This window comes from Leopardus geoffroyi, chromosome A1 (genome assembly GCF_018350155.1).
Source record: "Leopardus geoffroyi isolate Oge1 chromosome A1, O.geoffroyi_Oge1_pat1.0, whole genome shotgun sequence".
Classification (NCBI taxonomy): domain Eukaryota; kingdom Metazoa; phylum Chordata; class Mammalia; order Carnivora; family Felidae; genus Leopardus; species Leopardus geoffroyi.
In genome coordinates this window covers 211076075-211086330 of record NC_059326.1, presented here as the reverse complement: position 1 = coordinate 211086330, position 10256 = coordinate 211076075, and the positions used below count along the sequence as shown (strand labels likewise).

The following is a 10256-nucleotide window of genomic DNA, read 5'->3' as shown; positions in this document are numbered from 1 at the left end:
GTGAATCAGAAGTGTGTAAGTAAGAGTGCAAAGAGAATAGCAGCGGCAATTAGGAAACTGAATATTGAAGGGTGAGATTGAAGGGTGGAGGAGTGAAATCTGTTACTGAGCCCCTCTCAGATGTTTTTCTGATTTGTTATTTGTGAATACTTATTTGACTAGAAATTAGTTATACAGTACAATTTCATCATGAAAAATATGCAGAGATAAAAAGAGTCTAGGAAAAATATTCAAAATTATCAGAGTTGCTATTTCTGAGTGGAGGATTCATTGTTTTTTTTCAACTTTAAAAATATATATTTTTATGACTTTCCTGGATCCATTTATTAAAAGTTGAGAATATATATTTTTATAATAAAATACCATTTAAATTATTAATTTACAAAGTTGGTAGATGCTGACTCATCATAATTGTGTTGAAAACCAAATCATTAGAAAGTCTAATAAAATATTAAAGTTCCTGGTTTATGAATTGTAGAAATGTCTTGTTTGTAATTTCCATTTTTTTGCAATAAAAATATATTATTCTTTTGTTGGAAACAATTTTGATTTTTTTAAGGGAAATGTTTTGGAGTTGGATTTTGATCAAAAACTCTGAAGCATGATTATGGGAGTAAGTTGTTAAACATAATGTACATCTCTGGAAGTATTGGTAAGTGAAAAAAACCTAAAAATCTCCTAACTTGCCTTGTAGTCAACTTTATCTCCTAGGAAATAGGGACAGCAAATTTTCCATTATGAATGCAGGAAGAACTACACAATTATCAGAGCCCCATGCAAAATGAAAATGTGGGCCTTTTGTTCAAAACGTATTAAGAATTTCAAGACAGTGACAGAAGAGGGGCAGCTGGGTGGCTCAGGCGTTTAAGCTCCCTACTTCAGCTCAGGTCACCATCTCATGGTGCATGAGTTTGAGCCCTGCGTTGGGCCCTGATGACAGCTGGAGTCTGGAGCCTGCTTCGGATTCTGTCTCCCTCTCTCTCTGCCCTTCCCCCACTTGCACTCTGTCTCTCTCAAAAATAAATAAACATTAAAAAATAGTTTTTTTAAATAATAAAAAAAAGATAGTGACAGCAGAATACTTGAAAAATGTGGGCCATTTCTGAGCACAAGACTCTGTATAATGACATAAAGCAGGTCCTGTCCATAGGAATAATTTCTTCACTTACCAAAGGAGAAATGGTGGGGCCTGGAAGGAAACATTCATCTCACAGTTCAAGCCAGTGAAAGGTATGCCCTAGATTTTAGAAAAATTAAGAAAGATGAGGGGTTCAAAATCCTATGAAGATGTTTTTAAAAAGCTCATGATACAAAAATTAGGAAAGGGAAGATTCATAGGAAAACTCATAATTATCTTCAGATATTTTAAAGGTATTATGCTACTCTGGAAAATCTGGCTTTCTTTACTTCACATTCCTTTTGTTCTGAGTTCTGAGACTCCCTCCCCCCCCCCTTTTTTTTAGAGATCAACCCTTTCAATTTCCTCTCCTCACTTCATTTATGTGGTTGATGGTGTTCATTTTAATATGGCGTGACAGTCCCCTACACACACACACACACACACACACACACACACACATACACACAGAGGCACAGGAGATTAGTCAAAGATAGAACACCTAACTCAAATTAGGTCATAAGAGTCCATTCTCTAGAAAGGAATATTTATGACCCAATAATGCAACTAGAACTTACTGATTAATATTACAGGGTAAACTGATTATATAGAAGCAATATTATTACACAGTCACTTTCTCCTAAGGAACATACTGTTATGTGCCTGGAGGTGTTTAAGTGTGGCCTGAATTATTCAAAAAGAGATGCAAATAACAGACAGAACATAGGAACAGAATAAACGTTTCATTTTAAAAGAAAACCTGCAAAAGTTTTTAAATACATGATACAGATGCATAACCTTTCCCCCGTTTCTCTTAACAATTTTAAATGCCTCTATTTAAGTAGGTTTTTTCTTAAATTTAAAACATAGAATTCTCCTCAAACCTCTAACCAACACCTCTAATATAAAATTTGTTGTACTTACATTTATATTTAAGAATGGTTACAATTACTAGGTTGTCTTTTATTCCCTTTAACCTCTCCATATTTCACACCTTGACTTCAACTGGGTGAGCGTGTTTAATATTTTATGCCTTCTAGCCTCAAACTCCCAACACCTGTCTTTTTTTTCCTATTGTACCTTTTTTATTGTTTCCTTAATAATGGAAAAAATGATATGTAAACACGCAATATGTACTGACTTTAAATGCCAGGATTATATTTTCTAAAATGAGGTGCCAACAACATAGTAAAACTAAAATTGCATAAACAATTAATTATTACTGACAACTTTGCTTTGGTGGATGAGCACAGAAATTCCTCAAATCAAAACTCTCATTAATGCACTGAAAAAAATGTATGTTGAAATTTAGATCATTCCTGTAGTGATAAAAATTATCCCTATGTTGAGTAGCTTTATTCAAAAAGAGAGAGAAATAATAAGAGATGGGAGAAATGTGTATTACATATCATCCGTTATTTGAAATAAGTAAATAGTTAATTCAACTGTGGGACAGAAAGGATGGTCTTTTATTGGATAGGACTTCAGTGGTTTAAGGTTAGAGGGATATTTCACCCCCAATTTGACTTTTATTTATCTATTATCTGAACATATTCACTAGACTATTTCAATTTGGGGTAATAATGTTAATTGTTCTATTTTTCTCCAGCTTTTATTGTCAATAGAAAAAAAACATTGTCAAAATAAAACTGAAGCCCATAATGAGGCCATTTTTTTCTTCTTCACAAATGAAATAATTGCACAGACTGTCAAGAAATTCCTTCACTCAGAATATTTCAAAATACTCTGGAATTACTATTTAATATCTGAAATTAGGGGATGCTAAAGTGGAAATAGAGGAAGAGAAAGATTTGTGTAATTATGACATTGAAAGTCCACACAGTTGAATGTATTAGGGTGTCTGTGGTAGGCAGCATTTAAGATGGCTCCTAATAATCCCTACCTTGTACTAGTCATGTGTTACCCTCTCCTTTTGAATATGGGGTGCATGTAGCAACTCACTTCCGACAAACAGAATATGGCAAAGTGATGTGACATCATTTCTAAGACAAGGTTAGAAAAAGACTGTGGGCTTTCACCTTGATCACATTCTCTCTTGCTGTCTCTTGGATTGTTCATCCGGTAGAAGGCAGCTGCCATGCTTGAGGCATCCCTGTGGAGAGGCCCTCAAACAAGGGACTGAGCCTGCCAACAACACAGAGGTAAGGTTAGAAGTGAGGCCCATCTTAGTCAAGCCTTCAGATGAGAGCATAGCTCTAGCTGATAGTTTGGTTGCAACCCTATGAAAGACCCTCAGTCACAGGCACACTGCTAACCCATGCTTAGATTCCTGATCATTGGAACTGTGAGATGATAAATGTTATAAATTGTTAACTTTGGCAGTAGTTTATGATGCAGAAACAGAGAGCTAATATAGTTATACCAACACTGAGATTTTGGGGAAGGGTATATTTGATAATATTCTATGCATAATTTTACCTAGAAAATAAGGGCAAAAGGGTTGAGGTAAGAAAGAAAAATGTCCCCACCAAGATGTCCATGTTGTAACTCATGGAACCTGTGAATAGGTTGCTTTACCTGGCAAAAGGGATTCTGCAGATGTAATTACATTAAAGTGGTCAACATGGGGAGATTATCCTGGATTATTCAAGTGGGCCCAATATAATTGTAAGAGTCATTATGAAGTGGAGACAAGGGAATCAGAGTCAGAAAAGGAGATGTGACATTGGAAGGAGAAGTTGAAGTGATGTGCTTTAAAGATGAAGAGTCAGGGGTCAAGGAAGGCAGGTGGCTCCTAGAAACCGGAGAAGGCACCGGAATGGATTCTTCCCTAGAGCGTCCAGAAGGAAATGGTATGTCCAGTTTTTCTTCTTGAACTATAGGTTACCTAGGATAAAAACAGGGAAGAACTTTTTTAACATCTCCCACTATGTGCCCTTAGAATCAGGTCACCATCTGGTTTTAACCAGATGACTAGGCTGGGGTTGGTTTCTCTTCCTCAAATGTTTTGGTTTTCAAAAGACAGAGAGAGAATTGTGTCTTGCTCCCACCCTCATCCTTTCAATGTGCATTTAAATGCTGCAATTCCAAATTTAATGTGCTCTCCAGGTGTAGAAGCTCATGCATTAGGGTAAAGACAGGAAGAACATCTAGTAACTCTGAATAGTGTTTCTTCAATTTCAATTGTTCAGAATATCAAATAATCATTTGTGGAAGAAGAAAGACAATAGGACAAAACTGGAGAAAAATGATCATCTGCCCAAACTTGGTAGTTGGACTGGGACTTGTCTTGGCATCTTGGCCTCCAGATACAAATCTGAGAATGGATTTTGACCAGCACAAAAGCTGAAAAAAAGCAAAGCAAGAAAAATCCATATCCTTGGTCTGGTGGAGGAGAAAAAGGAAAACACAAAGCTTTCTGAAGACTGAAAAGCAAAGCACATTGGTGAGAATACATAAACAAATAATCTGAGAAGAAAATTTTAACAGACGTAGGCACTTTAATCAAATAAAAGTTGATATGACTTCTTAAAACAGAAAGAGAAAGGCATATGAAGAAAACAGGCCAAAATAATAAGGGAACAGTTCAAGATGAAGAAAGAGAAGAATAAAGTAGTGAAAGATTACCAAAAAACTAGGCATATAATAAAGAAATTAAAACCCACACTGTAGGGGATAAAACACATGATGTGAAAAGCTGAAATAGAGTGTTGGGATGCTGTCCTGAAATGCAAAGACAGGATGGAGGCTAGTCATGGAATAGAGAGAAAGAAAATATAAGAAAATAAAATGGTTATTCATAAAGAAGGGCAAAACCTATGAAATAATAATCAGAAACTTTACCAGAAGTAAACATACCTACAGATGTATTTTTAAGTTCTCCATCCTCCAGGCAAAATGAATGAAAAGAAATCTATACCTAAATATATCTTCCAATACTTTTATTTTCAAGGATTAGACAAATGGTCTGCAAAATCTCTAGGCAAAAACATATCTTTATAGCTATACCTAAAACTACACATATCTTGTCTATGTATCTGCATCTACATCTATATTCATAACCTATAAGTAGCAAAATTTTAGGTTATGCCAAGATTTTTCTTCTGAGGAACCATATGCAAGAAAATTCTAGAGCAATTGGGGAAATGTGACCAAACATGTTGTCCCAGGCCAAACTGAATATCACCCAGAAGGGCAACTAAAACCTACACTCATCTTTGGAAGGGCTCATAAAATATGTCACCCATTTATTCACCATTCTTTAATAACTGTAAGACATCCATCCAAGGATCAAGAAATAAAATGAAATTAAGTTCATGAAGAATGCTTTTAAAGGAAAGGCATAGAACACAGAATCTAATATTTTAAAATAATGTCTGAATTACTTTAACATGGATACATAGCTCAATGGAAATTGCAAAAATTTTTAATGAAGGAGAAAACATAGAAATTGCTCTCCAAGTAATATATTTCGAAGATATGAGTATGCATTTGTGCAGATCTATAGCTAAGAGAATGTTAAAGATCTATATATTACATTAAAAAACGAAAATACCTATAAATTCACCAATAGAAAAATAATTAAATCCATATGATGTGTAGCATTATGATGAAATGTAATATGGTTCTTTTGGCAGTCTGCTAGAAGACTTTCCAACAGCATGGGGAAATGTACATAATATATTTTGGTGGGAAAAAAAGGAAGTTATGAAACAGTTTTTGTGAAAATAATGCATATGGTGTGATGAAAGGATACTGGAAGGTTTTGTACTAAATCATTAACAGTGATTTTCTCTGGATAAATCTCCTTTTTTGAGATTTATATATATTCCAAATTTTATGCCTTCATAGTATCACTTTTGTGTAAGTCCCATATGCTAACCGATCGTGCCACTGGAGCTCCTGGTATCACTTTCAAACAAACAACGTGCAGGTTCTCTGCTTCAGCAGCATATAGGAAGATACATAGGCTTCTTTATGTCTCATCAGTTGCTGGAAGAAACAGTTGAAACTTGACCACCAATTATTATCAGAAAGAGCAGTACAATATCCAACATGTAAAACCAAAACCATTATTTTGAGGTAGGCAGACATTCTTTAGCATTTAGATGGACAGCGTTAAAGAACTCAGGTCACTAAGTCATTCAGCTATCCAGGATACATTTCCTGGTTAATGCAGACCAGTGTGCTGATTGCATTAACAGATTTCCCAGAATGCAGCCTGCTCCAGGCATCGGATTAAAATTCTTTTAAGGTTCGATTAGATCATTGTTAAGACCTATCCTCAAAATTCTCTAGGCCAGGATGTTTTGCATTCTCTATAGACATGACTGATTGATCAGAGTTGGCATTCAAGGCATTACCTATTTGCCCTCATAGGGTCATTACACTGAAGCTACATTCATTAATTTAATCACCTGGTTCTCAGATAGTCTGTCCATCAGTAGATACTTTTTAAGTGCTAGACATTGCCCTATGCATGATATCGAAGCATGGTAATGAACAAGATACCCAAGATACCCACTCTCATGGAGCTTACATCCTGAGATAGTCAGTAAATAAGTAAATACATAAATAAGCAGTTTCATTATAGTTAGTGATGAATGTTATAAGAAAATTAAACAGAAAAATGTGGTAAAATGAGACCAGGTAATTTACTTTAGACAGGATGATCAGATAAGCTCTCTGAGAAAGTGAAATTTGTACCAAGACTGGAATGACATGTGAGAGTGAGCCATGATAAATTTTTTTTTTAATTTTTTTTTAACGTTTATTTATTTTTGAGACAGAGAGAGACAGAGCATGAACAGGGGAGGGGCAGAGAGAGACACACACACAGAATCTGAAACAGGCTCCAGGCTCTGAGCTGTCAGCACAGAGCCTGACGCGGGGCTTGAACTCACGGACCACGAGATCATGACCTGAGCTGAAGTCGGACGCTTAACCGACTGAGCCACCAGGCGCCCAGAACCATGATAACTTCTAAGAGACAGGCATTTCGTAGAAGGAACAGCTAGTTCAAATATCCTGGGACAGGAACTCACCTGTACCTAAGGAAAAGAAAGAGATCCAGGTTAACTGGAGAAGATAAATGTGGTTGTACCAGTCACAGTCTAATGAGGAAAGCAAAAATCACTTAATGCGTTTAAAATAGAGAAAATTAGGGGCGCCTGGATGGCTCAGCTGGTTAAGTGTCTGACTTTGATTTTGGCTCAGGTCATGATCTCACACTTGTGGAGCCTACTTGGGATACTCTCCCTCTCTCTCTCTCTCTGCCCCTCCCTTGTTTACATTTTTTCTCTCTCTTTCTCTCAAAATTAATAAGTAAATGAACTTTAAAATAGAGGAAATTAATGTGCAGAACTGGTTGCATGGATGGTAGGAGAGCTGGAATCCAGATGGGATGGTGAGGCAGCCCAAAGATTACAAATGGCAAGAAGCCATTAGCAACTGCAAGGTGGGAGTGCCACGGGAGGGTGCAGGGGTACCAGGGTCCAGGCAGGGCCATGCAGCAGAAGTTGGACTTCCCCAGCAAGGGCAGGACACATGGAGGAGACAGGTCAGAGAAATTAGGGGTGACATTTCCAGCACCTCCCTTCCCCCTCTCCCACCAGTGCCATCCACTACTGCCATCTACCGAGGTAGAAGCCAGCCTGTACCAGGGCAGAGCCTGGAATGTGGAAGGAGAGGGCTTGCAGGCAGGGACAGGTGCAGGGCAGGGAGGAGTGAGGTCGAGGGGATGTCAGATCAGGCTGTGGGAGGGTTGGGATCGCCGTCTAAGTGTTAAGGGAAGCCTTGGAAGGTTTCAAGTTCCAGGAAAGAGTGGTATAAAATTCTAAACTTAGAAAAGTTTGCTCCTGCCTACAAGTCTTCTGTGTCGCATCTCCTGCAGAGGTTGGTGTACCAGCTGGCCGAATTCCCATCTCCAATGCTGTAGTATGTTATCACAGCAAGAGGCCAATCTTCCATCTACATACTTTACATCGAACGGGCTCAGAGAAAGTACTTGCAGCTCCAGGACAGTTGAGGGACCTCAGTGATTTGCAGTGTGTCATAGTTACAAGCACAAACGGATGCTCTGGCTTCAGACCCTCATTTTGTCATCTACCACCTGTGTGACCTTGGACAAGTCACTGAACGTCCCTGTCCTTCTGTTTCCCAATCTGCAAAATGAGGCTAATAATATTACCTACTTGATGGGATTGTCGTGAGGATTTAAATGCATAACCTGGGCCATTGCCTAACCCAGAGAGAAAGTGTTTACTTAACCCCAGCCTTTGTGAAATGCCCACTCAAAGTGAGGCCATTGGTATTTGTGACAAACCTTAAGGGATATGCTAAAGCTTCAAGTTCCTAAGTCCCTCAAATCAATGCTTCTCAAAGTGTGGTCCCAGACCAGCAGCACAGAATTTAGGAACTTGTTAGAAATGTAAATTATTGGACCTCACCCCAGATCTACTGAATTTGAAGGTGAGCCTGACAATCTGGTTTTATAAGCCTTCCAGGAGATTCTGAGGCATAACTGTGAACTTCTTTTTTTTTTTTTTTTCAAGTGAGAACTTAAGGTGGGTAGCCTGAAAGAAACATATCTGAACTTCTCTGATTGAACTTATTATACAAAGGCCTTTATTGAACCACAATTCAATATAGGGAATAAGAAATTATTTGTTGAAATGTGTTTCTGCATCCTTCAAAAAATTACATTGTTCAATCCCATGTGAAAGTGATTTTTTAAGTGAAAATGCAATATAAAAGGACATATTACTTATGGCAATATTCAATGTCTTTTCAAAAAATGTTTATTTATTTTTGAGAGAGAGAGACAGAGCATGAGCAGGGGAGGGGCAGAGACAGAGGGAGACACAGAATCTGAAGAAGGCTCCAGGCTCTGAGCTGTCAGCACAGAGCCTGATGTGGGGCTCAACCCCACGAACCCTGAGATCATCACCAAGCCCAAACACTAAATTCCTCCTATGTTGGTAATAGTGTAGGATTGGTTTCCTTGTTTCCTTTAGTTTTTGTGCTATGTTTTTTTGTTTGTTTGTTTGTTAATCTCACACCATTCCCACCCCGTCTAAGGATCAAGGACCTTGTGTCCCAGGCTGTTGGCAAAGCTGTTTTTCTCTTGGGACAAGTTTCTAGTAGCACAGGGGGGTCCTTCTGTTGGATGGGCCATAGAAGACTTGTAGGCGGCTATAGAGGGAAGGCCCTCGCCCAAAGAGTTTTTTGAAAGGGGACACGGCTCCTCTGTACAGGAGCAGAGGGGAGCCCTTCAGCACTCACCAGGCTGCAGCAGGCAGGACCTTCTCTGTCAGATCTCTTGCCTCCTCCTTCATGATACCCATCCTTCCAGACAACGGCCCTCGTGCAACCTCCCAGAGATGGGACACAATTCTCTTCTCTTTCTAGTCATTTCAGTGGCAAAATTTTTCCTGCAAGACTTCCCTTTTGATTCTCAGAAACCCAGTATGGAAATTAAAACGATTACTGAACATAATTTTGCTTTTCTCTTTGCATTTACGATCCAACAACAACTTTTCCCTTCAAAGCCATGGGAGGGGGAGTGTCTCAGACCAACAAGGAAAAGGTTGGGAAGGGTAAGAAAAAAGAAACATTCTCAAGATTAATATCTCAAGAAATCTTCCCACTACACTCATAAAATAGAAAGTTATTCCGCAAACTCATGCTGTTCGCTCTTATGTCTCAGTTGCCAAGACTTTGTTTTGAATCACAGTCGCTTCAGGTGGGAACTAATCATACTCCCTTCTGTTGTTAAATATCCTAGCTCTTAGCTTGTTTCCCTCTTGCAAATGTGTGTCTGTTTTTGTAAACCAACTCAAATTCCTTTGGAAAGCAAAGTATAAATAATGCAAGAACTAACAAAATTCTGGTCCGGAGACAAAACTTTGCAAAGTTGCAAATAAACTCAGGCTCTAAGATGCCATCTCTTTAAAATATAAATGGTTTTATTCATTTAACAGAAGTGTTAAGTTTTGAAATAAGATTTCATGGGATCAACCTAGCCCAGCCACCTTTCAGTTGCGTGGTACCTCAGTTTCCTCTGAAGCAAAATGGAAAGAATAATAATATCCCTCTGATAAGGTAGTTGTGAATTTAGATAAAATTATATGTAAAGTGCTTATCATAGTGCCTGGAACTTACAGATGCTCAATGATGT

At 38.1% G+C, this 10256-nt stretch overlaps 1 long non-coding RNA gene across 1 annotated transcript; it reads right to left on the bottom strand.

The window, feature by feature from the left end:
• Positions 1 to 1051: 1051 nt before the first annotated feature.
• Positions 1052 to 9820, bottom strand: LOC123605767. Its single transcript, XR_006715883.1, has 3 exons — positions 9362 to 9820; positions 3157 to 3262; positions 1052 to 1237 (listed from the first exon to the last, which is right to left on the bottom strand). It is a non-coding gene; the product is annotated as an uncharacterized LOC123605767 (long non-coding RNA).
• Positions 9821 to 10256: the final 436 nt, after the last annotated feature.